At 32.1% G+C, this 12,572-nt stretch overlaps 1 protein-coding gene across 4 annotated transcripts in view; it reads right to left on the bottom strand.

The window, feature by feature from the left end:
• LOC127065942 (serine/threonine-protein phosphatase 2A 56 kDa regulatory subunit epsilon isoform) overlaps positions 1 to 12,572 on the bottom strand; it is a 31,698-nt gene that overhangs the window by 6,075 nt on the left and 13,051 nt on the right. The gene's annotated exons all lie outside the window — the stretch shown is intronic.

Raw genomic sequence — 12,572 nt, 5'->3', positions numbered from 1 at the left:
ATAAAAAATATTTAAAAAATATCTTATATCATTATTGTATGTGATAAAGGTATAAATATATCTATAATATCTTTTTAATATATGTATATATATATATAAAATAATAGTTATACTATATATAAATAAATAATAATATACTATAATATATAGAGATAACAATTTAATTAGTATTTATATTAATTATAATTATTATTTATCAGTATGTATTATTTATATTTCATTTTATTAATATATATATATCTATACATATAATCAAATTTATTAATATTTTATTAACGTTGTATTTATTTTAAGCAAAGTTTCTGATCGAGTTAGTTTGCTTTATGGACATAAAGCATCGAGGGTGACTATTCAATCATCCTCGGATTTCCTTTCGCAAGAACCCGTCATTGTTGTGTTTCAATGAAGAACAGTATACATATAGATACGTGAGAACACGTTCGTACGTTCTGACCATTCATTAGTACTACCATTACGTAGTTACCGGTATTAATCGTGCGATATACTATCTACGTGCCGCAAGAAGCAAATATGAAAATAATACCATGAATCTTTTCGTTATGCGATCATCAATCGGCTCTCTTAAAAGTACATATTTCAACTTACAAACAATACATATATAAATTCAATATTTGTCTATAAAACAAACTATTTCTATGTTTACCAATTACAAAAGAAAGAAACAATAATAATAAAACATTAAATAATCATATAATATTAAAGACATAATTAATGAAAAATCAAATAGAATGAATTGATCACACTGATCACTTGATAAAAATTTGTAGGAAAATATTCTATCGTCCTAGAAATTGTAGGAAGGTACCCTTCCCCGACCTTCTTCTACTTTCCTTTTTTTAGAATACAGAAAAATTGGAACGCAGCCACTAAGACCTTCCATCTAAAGATTATCAAATGGATCAACGTGACTGATAATGCGGACAATGACAGTCTCCATACCCTCATTTTCATCCAATCGCAAAAAGCAGCCTCAATTAATAAAATTGATATTATACGTTTCATATTTTTTGTTTTTTCTTTTTCACAACTATTTTAATATTTTAAATTTGAAAAAGAAGAAAGACATTCCGTTGAATATTGTTATTAATTTGATCACGTTGTATCAATACACGTGTATGTATTACAAAAGTTAATTTCTATCAATAGAATATCTTGAACGTGATATATTATCATATTACGTTATCACTTTTGTTCTTGAGGTATATACGTAGATAATTAATCGGTAAAGGAACGATTATACTATATTGGCATAGTAGTGATGTCAATGAAATTATTGATACTAGTCCAGAAATATGTAAGTATATAAATCTGAATTGAATGGTCAATTGTAATTTCGACAAAGAAAACATTTTTTTAAATTCGTGCCAAAACCTTACAATTGCTTTCTAAAAAATGATTCGAATTTTTTTCTTTTTCTTTCCTTTCTCGAATTTTCATTATTCTCCTATGCTCGAACTTTGTCAAACAATTAGAAAGATCATTCTTTTTCGATATTTCGACGACAAACAATTTTCTACATTGTCTCAGTCAAATTTCTTTTTAGGAGTTTTAGGCGTCGTGACGAAAGTGTGTTTTTCTTTCTTTCTTTCTTTTTCTTCTTCTTCTTCTTTTTTTTTTTTTTTTAAGTTAGCACGGTCGACTAACCGTAGCAGACGAGAAAGACTATACCAGCAGTCCAGACAAAGTCCAGATCTCAAAAGTTGTCTCGGACTAGGAAAGCGACTCAAGGATCATTATCTTTCCCATTAGAAGTAACATTTACACATGTGTGAGTCGACATTTACCCCCAGGGAACGAGTACAAAATAAAAGTGAAGACAGAAAAAGCAGATACGTGTTACAAAGAAAATCGAGTATTCGTGCTGTCTTTCTCTCTATCTTTCTTTTTATCTCTATCTGTCCATAGATAAACTTTTCCGCCATATTCTTTTTTTTTTTTTATTTACGATTTTATATAAATATTCTTTTTCTTGTATACTTTATTTTCTTCGTTCTTGCTATTATCCTCTTTCTCTAATATCAAACGTCATCGAAGATTATCATGTTCGCTAAAAACGCATGAATTATCAAATGATCATTTTATTTATTCATTTTGTAATGGCCGAATCGAATCAGTTTTCTTTGTGAATCGGGAAGCAATGCGTGGGTGTTATCGCGAACGTAACTTTGCACGAAAATATCGAACGAAATTGTAGGAGTCGAGAAGAATTAGACAAAATGAAAATAGAAAGAATACATAAAATAAGATATAAAAAAGAAAAATTAAATCACGGACAATGCGATACACATATATACACATGAAATAATGTATTATCCTCTTTTTTTTTTTTTTTTTTTAATTAATTAGATACTTGAGCACCACGTAAATTTCAACATTGATCGGTTTTTCTTTTTTTTCAATGACAAGCAAAGAACATTCTTTTCTTCTTTTAAGAAGCTATTGGATAATATAAAGAAAGATGTAAGATCATATTTGAGCGATAAAAAGCAACAATCAACAACAAATGACACACCTTTGTTAAAATTCTAGACATTTGAGGCCATACTAAGAAAAAGTAATCACATTAAATCTGTTTACCAGCAAATGCGTTCATGAGGTATCCATTGAAACTTATGCGTCGATGTAATCCTTTAGACGCAAAAGATCGATCGTTCGATCTTTTACGTCTAAACGTGAACGTTCAAAATAATAATTTCTTATATATACACGTCTATATACATACATATATATATATATATATATATACATATATATAATATAAAAAATACCAATAAATTTCTTTACAGACCGACAAGTCCGAGAAAAATGTTGAAACGGTGGCGCCCTCCCATCGATAAAAAGTTTGCTATTCGTAAAGGTTTCGAACGGCGGTTTTATTGAATTCCTCATACCCGGTCACAGGTACCATGCAAATTTTATGCTATATAAATATACGATTCGCAAAATGTTTCAACATATATTCTTTCACGCTTCTCTTTTTCTTTTTCCCCAAAGGAAAATATCAAGAATATTTCTTTCTTTCTGAAGAATTCTTTAAAGAAAAATATCGAAAGAAAAAGAATTTGAATTTGTTTAATAAGTAAAAAAGAATTAAGAAAAAAAAAAAAGAAAGAAAGAAAAGGAAAGAATCATGTTCTTTAAATTCATAATAATTATATCAATGGCAAAGAGCGAAAAAATTCGAGTCTCGTTTTAAATGTATTGAAAATGAAAAAGTCACGAATCTCTCGTGTTTCTTTTTTTTTTTTCCTTTATGAGAACAATGAACGATTTTGATACGCATTTAGTTTCTAAGCTTTTACCATTCCCTTTTCTCTTCTCTTCTCTTTGAACAACATTTATTTTTGAACATCTCTTTCCATCAACAATATTACCATCAACAATATTAACTTGCTTGCTTTCTCTTTTCCTACGTTCGTTCCTAATTTAATTACATGTTATCAATGGTTATCTAGATTCAAATAATGTAAAGGAAACCTTAATTTATTTTCGCACGGATAAAAGCTCTCTACGAATTTCAATAACCTATATATATATATACCACGTTGAAACGATCGAAGGATATGCTTTCCTTTGTAGATTATTCGACTTTCTCGGAAAATTTCATTTTCGTTTCGTAACACTACAAAAATATATCACTATTATGTATTAACAAAATGGAATTAAGAAACACGTTCGATTAATATTGATCTAATTGCGTTACTTCGTTTAAAAAAAAAAAAAAAGCTTGTTACATATTCATTCTGAAGTCAATGTAAATACACATTCATTAAAAAATTCATTGAGATCGATGATATTTAGGAACGAATGTATTTCGAGAAAATGTTATTTTCATTCCAAGTTCTTGCGTAAACGAGAAATGTAATTTGTAACAAGAGAAAAAGAGAAACAAAGAAAAAAGGAAAAAACGGGAGAAAAGAAAGAAAAAAAAAAGGAACAGTAGCCGTTGTCTTCGACGTAGGAGGTTACGGATAAAAGCGTTCGATATACATTGTATAGTAAGCATACACCATATATACGTGTTACGCATACACAGATACGCGTAGATACATATGTGAGATAGCGGTGTACGTAAAACAAGCGTTACGAAAGACCCTTTCATCCGAGATATAGTAACGTAAACGGTCATGGCCTTCTCTTTCTCTTTCTCTCTCTCTCTCTCTCTTTCTCTCTTTTTCTCTCTTCTCTCTATCTCTATCTTTATCTCTATCGATGAAATAATCATCAGCGTGAAAAAGTATATTTTTTTCCGTTATCACATCGATATATGATATCTTCAGATTACGAATATAATCGGGAATATTTTGAAAAAAAAAAAGAGAAAAAAAAGCGCAATAGTTAAGATGGCGTCGCGGCGGGAAACGACTAAAATTTAAAGTCTAATTAAGCGTTATGCGTTACGCCATAACGAGAGGAGTATTTAAAAAACAAAAAGAGAAAAAAGAAAAAAGGGGAGGAAAAAAGATAAAAAAAAAAAGAAAAGAACATCCTACGTCGCTAATGTGAAGAACGAAGGAAGAGACATGTGACGTAGTACCTCTTTAATAATTCCTCTTTGTAACGAACTCGTAATGCCCCGCGGTGATAAAACCGCCATACTGTTTCGTGCGATCGTCTTTTCTCGAACAGCTGGACGTGTAGGAACATACAGTATTCGTAAACTTAGGTTAAATTCAAAAGGAATTCATAACGGTCTTTCACGAAATTTCCGTCAGTCGATTCATTTCTAATTGTAATGATACATACATTCATATATATATATATATATATATATATATATATTTATCAATGCAAATAATATATATTTGTCAATACAAATATGCGTCAAAGAAGAACGAAAACAATATCGTAGTCTTCGTTTATATGATTGATCTTACATTGATTGATCTTACATTTAACTTCTCGATTGGTAAACAGAAAATAAAATGATCACGAACTGGTGTGAAAAGAAAATATGGAAGACCGGATCGAACTAGCTTTACTTTCGATTGTCGATGTCGTCTGACATTTTTAATGAATTCATTAAAAATTATGTGGAAATATTTCACGTATCCACGTGAGTCGTTCGATAACAATCATGCGCGCGCACGCGTGCGAAAAAGAAAGAGAAAGAGAAAGAGAGAGAGAGAGAGAGAGAGAGAAAGAAAACCATTTCGACCGTCGAATTAATGAATCTTAAATGTTATTTAACTTAAATAGAGACATATAATCAAAGTATTTTTATATTTCGATTTTCCGTCTCTGTCTCTCTTCTTTTTGTTTTGTTTAACGATTGCACTTTAGAGGGATGATCGGCGTTGCACAAAGTTAATGCGCCGAAGATGATGAAACTCTAAATATGTTTTGGATCAGTTACAAGCTCCCATTCCGGGCACGATGTCAACTTTCGTGGCGAATCTTGTCATCGAAGAAAGAAGTCAAGTGTGACGTAGAACTTCAGAGGAAAAATCACAGAGAAATGTCAAGATCATACGAACACTTCGTCAAACTGATTTACCTAACTAAGTGAAATTAACGATCGTCTTAGTCGATAATAAAGAAATGCATCGTTATCGACGGATAATCATTAATAAAATGAAAAAATAAAAAAATCGAACGACTATCGATCTGTAGTAGCAAGAGTTAACCTCAAAGAATGTCGTATCGTTCTCGTATTAATTGAAGCGTCAATACGTTATAACAATCTTGATAAATCTTAAAAAGCAAATTATCAAAGATAGATAAAATATTTTTCAAATTTCTTACTAATCTTATCTAGAAGGACTCGATTATTCAAGAAATTATCGACTATCGATAATACGTTCGATTAAATAATTAAACGATCCTTGATTATTATACGACTTGCTGATTACGAATGATTTATGATTTCTAATTGGTATATATACTTTCGGTATCAATACATTTCGACATTATAAATTATACAAAAATTATTTATTTCTGTAATGACCAAAAAAAAAGAAAAAGAAAAAGAAAAAAGAAAAAAGAACAACAGAAAAAAGTAAATATGTTTATTCTCGAAAAATGCATAGCTCTTTATATTTTCTTATCTAAAATAAAAAAAAAAATTTTAAGAATATAACGCGTGGAGAGAAAAAATATTTCTTTTAATATCTCGTACGACTTGGCTATCACTTTTATGATCACGGGGTCATACATTTTTATAGCTCTTTAAAAAAAAAAAAGAAAGAAAGAAAGAAAAAGAAAAAGATTTAATAAATAACAAAAAGAACTTTAGTAAAAAGAATATCTATCGGTTAAAGGTACGAGAAAAGGTCGGTAAACGAGAAATCGGCTTCTCATCGCACGAACAATTCCAAAAATAGAGTTTATGTGCTGCTGGCTCGACTCCGCTTGCCGCTTGTTTCCGAGTTACGTGGTGCACGATTATCTAGCGTGTTCGTATTTATAATTTCATTCATAACACACGACGTACTTTCACGTACTCGTATCGGTCGCGACACGACGGTACCCACTACCGCGCATCACAGTAAACGTACGTTCGTTCGTTCGTTCGTTCCTTGGTTCGTTCGTTCGTTCGTTCGTTCGCTTGCTTGCTTGCTTGGTTGCTCGCTTGCTCGTTCACGCGTACGTCCTTGCTACGTACATATTATAATATATATGTTTCTCGTAGAATCCGTTCGGGTCGAGCGTCATTATTTCCCCTGATTACGATGATGAGATAATACGACGAAACAGTTAACAGCAAACCTTAACGATACCGAATAATCTAGCCCGAACAATTCTTTCTCTCACTTTGAATTAATATTGCTTAACTATTTCCATTTATGTTTTTCTGTCTCTCCCATCTCCAATTTAGAACTACATTTTTTCTATTCTTAATTATTTTCTTATTTAGTTGTTTACTTTTATTGTTTATTTATTTATTTTTTTTAATCGATTCTTCGTTGATAGTTTGATAGTTAAGCGAGTACCACGTTACCGGAAAATCAAGAAATTATTCGCTATTGTATATACTCGGTTCAAAGAATAGAGAGTATCGTGGAAAGAATCGTTTGAGAAGGAGAAACAAACGTTCGTTCTCGAATAGAAAAATAGAATCGACGATAATTAACCTCGCCTTTCTTCGAGGAACGACAGGAAGAAGTACAACTACGTTAAAGTTAAAAGAGGAAAAAGAAGAAACAAGAAAAAGAAATACATTACTTTCATCTTCTTTGTTTTCCCTCCCCTTTTGTATTGTTTTCCTTTTCTTATTTTGATTTTATTCTTCTTTAATTTCGTCAATCGCTCGCAATGTTCATTGAAAGTTCATTCATTCGGACATATTATTTAATTACTATTATTCGAATTTGTCAATAACTTTCCGCGACATATAATTTCTCTTCGAACATTGTGCTAATTCTTTAATCTTTTATTTGTGTTTTTTCTTTTCCTTTGCTTTTTTTTTCATCCCTTAAACAAATGTACATCACATTCTATTTGGTAAAAGGGACGCGGGATTTTCTTCGTGCCAGTGACTCGTAAAATCGTTTGTACAACATTTAATATAATCCTGGTGGCTAACCTATCTCTTAACGATTTAAAAGGAAAAGAAAAGTTTCTTTTTTCCTCTCCTTCCCCCTCCCCCCCCTCTCTCTATTTTTTTCTCCCTCTCTTTGTAACACAGAACTGTCGACAGCTCGAAAGAAATTGGGGTTGGATGGACGAAGCTGTGGATAAGTAACTCTCTCGTAGTTTAAAGTCGACCATTTGTCATAGAAGAACTAAAAGAAAGAAAGAAAGAAAGACAGAAAATGAAAAAAAGACGAGGGGGTAAAAATGGAAGGAAAGGGAAGAAGGAAGAAAAGAAAAAAAACTCGAGGGTGGCACATAGGGATGACCCAAGGGAATGTGTGTATGTGTGCGTTGTATTTTCAGCACGGCTGACTAATGGACCAACCAAAAGAAACATTCTTTACATCTACTACAAGCGAGGAATTGACCCTTTGAACTTCTGATACAAATATATATGTACATACGTACGTATATACATACGTACATACATTCATAAAACACGATGTAATTTAATCTTCGTCTGACTCACTTCTTTATGATATATGACTATCGAGAGAGATTTCCTTTGAAGAATTCATAAAAATACAAATCTATCTATCATTGAGAAAACAACATATGATCCAATCTCGTTTTTTCTTTCTCTTTTTTTTTCTCTCCTTTACAATATTTTTCATTCAAAGTTATATCGACGACATAACTCGAGATGTATCATACCATATTATATTTAAAAGTGTCAAACGTCTTATTGTTTCGAGATAGGATACTTTTTTTTTTGTTTTTCTAATAGGTATAGAACGCGATAAAGAGAACGAAATGAATAAATTATCAATTATTACTATGTTTACGATGGAATTTTAGAAAGGAGAGGAAAAAAGAGTAAACGAAAGTAATTATACACAAATCGATAACAAAATTAAATTCTCTAGTGTTACGAACTTTTATACATAACTCTTAAAAGCGTGTGTGTGTGTGTGTTTGTATGTATACATATAATATATATATATACATATATACATGAAACACACGTACACACCATATAAATTCTATGGTCGATTTATAGGAGTTTAATTCATGGTGGAGAACAAAATGCACTGCGCGTAAATTTCTCGTGCGTAGGAACGTAGTAAAAAGGAGAGCAAGAAAAAAGAAAAAAGAAGAGAAAACAAGAAAAAAGAAAAAGATATTAGAGAGAAAAAGATAGATAGATAAAGGGTATAAGTGGTAGCAGCGAAGAGGGAGAAAGAATGAGTGAGTGAGTGAGTAAGTAAGTAAGAGTGAGTGAAAGAGAGAGAACGGATCGAAGCGGTGCAAGTAGAAAAGGAACGGATGTAGTCGGACGAGACCACGGATTTCGTGTACTACGTGTGGAGCAGAAAGAGAAAGAGAGAGAGAGAGAGAGAGAAAGGAAGGGTGGGGAGAGAGTGAGAGAGAAAATCTCTAACCCCCGACGAACCCCCAGAGAAGCGACGGCGGTGGGAGTATTGATCCGGAATGCCGGCGACTGCCCTTCCGGAACACGCTCTTCTCTACTCCTTTACTTTCTTGCTTTCTCTATCATCCCGGCTCTTTTCTAGCTTCTCTGTCCCTCTTCTGTCTCTCTTTCTCTCTTTTTCTATCCATCATACTATCTCATATTTCTCACCCTCTACTACATCCCAACACCATTTAATCGTGTTTGCTCGACCCTATAATGTCGTCGAACTTACTGGAAATCTATATACATATGTATATGTATATATGTGTGTGTGTGTGTGTATCTATATATATATATATTCATACTTATCATCATCCTTATCCAATCAAAATATTCGCTTGATATTGCAACGTCGAATCTGATTGGTCGAGAAATCGACTCTGGGTTCATCAGGTCGTTGATCGACCAATCGAGTTTTAGAAATAATATTGCTCGATCCAATTGAACTGGGGTTGCAACATAAAACGCAAACATTTTCACTTTCTTATTATTTATTTATTAAAGGTATGATATTAATGAAATCAATTATTGTTTAACCGTATTCTTTAGTATAAATATGTATATATATATATATATATAACGATTGATCTATATTAATGTTGCTAGATCAATTGCAATAAGCTTGTCACTTGTCGTATAATTAGATCGTTAAATATGAAATGTACGATTTTATAATACGAATCCGAATAGAAATTGGACATATTACATATGTAATACAAACTAACATACAGGGTGTCGTAACTGATCGGTCTGTACAAACTTTGAGAATGAGTTTTCAGGAATCTGTAAACAAGTAGAAAATGTTCTATAAACATGAAACCGAAAATTTTCTCTATCTGCTGCAGATATCACGTTGATCACTTCAGTTTTTTTTTCTTTTCTTGAATTTTTCTTGATTATTTTAATTTTCCTTTAATCTGCATTTCTTACAAAAAAGAGAGAGAGAGAGAGACAAAATTATAACTTCTACACGATGTGACGTGACAATTTTTTCAGTGATTTTGCACGATAAATTCGAATCGTCCATGTCGTAATCCCAGAAGCAATCATTTTTATCCCATAAGTTCATAAAACATTTTCTACCTGTTTAGATCCTTGAAAATTTATTCCCAGAGTTTGTAATCATAACTCTTTGAAAGATTAATCAGTTACACCTTATGTATCTTAAAAAAGAAGATATAAGAGAAACCAGAAATAAGTGAAAGAAAGTATGTTAGAAAAAATGCGGTGACATTTATGAGCACGAGTAGTAAAATGTGGTTCAATGGGAAAATACGAGGACGATTATCATGCGATCCTTTTTAAACTCGGAGAACTTGATGATTAACGTGAACCCCTTCCTCCTTTCGACCCTTTAATCCTCCTTCCTTCCTTCTATCCTTCCACCTGATCTTTCATATCGTAGTAACTACTCGGGGTTACAAATATTTCTCTCTTTTCGTAATATGCGCTTGCGCGTTAATTTACCAACCCTGCTGCTCTGCTCTTTAACACGTATAAGATAAGAAAAAGAAAGTAAAAGATAAAATGAAATAAAATTAAAAAAAAAAATAAAAAAAGAAAGGAAGGAAAGAAAGTAAAAAATAAAAATAAAAGATAAAAAAAATAAAAAAAATAAAGGAAAAATGTAGAAAATTTGCTGAGTCGCGTTCTAGACGAGTTTCGTTATGTAATTCTCATTAGCAAAGCACGAGACACACAACGTATGTAAGACGAAACCGTTTCTCCTGTCTGTCTGTCTATCTGTCTATCTCTGTCTCTCTCACCGATCATACATATACTATACAACATATATATATATATATATATATATATATATATATATATATATATACACACAACACACAAAGGAAGGTCGACGTTCCGACAGTTTTGCTCCGTGAAACGTCACCGTCTGTTAACATATGTTTATTGTATGTATCTATTCGTCTCTGTGTGTGTGTATGCTGTGCGTGCGTGCGCGTGCGTGTATATATATGTATATACGGTATGAAGCGCGCCTCTGGATCAATCGCAAGTTCACTCAACGTGTGTGTGTGTGTGTGTGTGTGTATATATGTGTTTGTGTGCGCACGCTCCTGCACCTTGCATCTGCATTTCGATCTACTCTTTAAAAGCATATTCTTCTTTCCAAGCATGAAAAAGATCCTTTCTTTTTTATATTCCTTCTTTCTCTCTCCCTCTCTCTCTCTCTCTCTCGCTTTCTTTCTCTCTCTTTGTTTAATCTAAAATATAACTTCATAATAAAAATAATAAATAATTTAATCTAAAATATAACTTCAAATTTGAAAAATTCCTTTTACGTACATTGCAATTTAATTCTAGATAACTTTATTTAACTTTGACCTTACATATTAATATATCAGTAGTTTTTTTATTCTTATTTTACTTTTTTCGTCTTTTTCAAACACAAAATTAATTATTAATTTATATTCAAATGTTAATGTTTAATAAGAATAAGTTAAATGTAATATAATACATATATATATATATATATATATATATATATATAATTTCTAAGTCCTATTTTAGTTCTCTCTCTCTCTCTCTCTCTCTCTCTCTCTCTCTCTCTCTCTCTCTCTCTCTCTCTCTCTCTCTCTCTCTCTCTCTTTCCCTGTTTGTAATTTTAAACATGACATCAAAAATTTGTCAAATTGACGTGTTCCATAAATATAGAGTTCTACAACGTCACTTTTTACGATATAAACACAAATGCATATGCAGACAAAAGTCGACAATACGTTTACAACAGTTTATAAAAAAAGAAATATTTAGTTGAAGAGCGGATAGGGAAGAGAAAAAAATAATAATAAAAACGTCGGATTAAGCGTATTTCTAAATCGCACAGAGCCGTTTTTGACGTTTGAAAATAAATCTATTGCATTTGCCGATCCAATGGATAATACGTTACCAAAAATTGTCACAACTCGCACGTTTCTAAAACTTTTCGATTATATCAAAGATATATTTTCTCTCGCTATAAGGAAACGCGATACGTGCAGCTACTTATAAATTCCTAAGTATTCTATGTCACGATATCTACAAAATGCAAATCTCTCTCTCTTTCTTCCTCTGCCTCTGTGAGCATATGCGCGCGAGCGAGAGTGCGTTCGTGTTTATGCGTATTTATTCGCTTCGTGTCGAAGATAAAAAAAAAAGAAGAAAAAAAAAAGAAAGAAAAACAGTTTATTTTTGTTGAAGAGCATTATCGATCGATTAAAACGAGACAAGTGTTCGGAAAGGACGCACGTGGTCTGAGAGTTGGCTGTGACGTTGTCGTTAATGAGTGCAAAGGAAAGAAAAGGAAACAAAATTGAAAAGAAGGAAGAGAGAGAGAGAGAGAGGAGAGAGAGAGAGAGAGAGAGAGAGAGAGAGAGAGAGAGAAGAAAACAAGGGTCGACGAAGTGCTTACGCACTTCCCCCTTTTCTCTCGTTTACTATCATTTAAAGAAATATGTTCACGCGAAACGCTTACCACCACCACCATTTCCACCATTTTCACCACCATAATCACTACCACCATTATGATGATGGGGATGAGAAATCAAACGAATAGCTGGAG

This window comes from Vespula vulgaris, chromosome 8 (assembly GCF_905475345.1).
Source record: "Vespula vulgaris chromosome 8, iyVesVulg1.1, whole genome shotgun sequence".
Classification (NCBI taxonomy): domain Eukaryota; kingdom Metazoa; phylum Arthropoda; class Insecta; order Hymenoptera; family Vespidae; genus Vespula; species Vespula vulgaris.
Note: the sequence above shows the minus strand (reverse complement) of the source record. Positions and strands in the feature narration are given on the sequence as shown.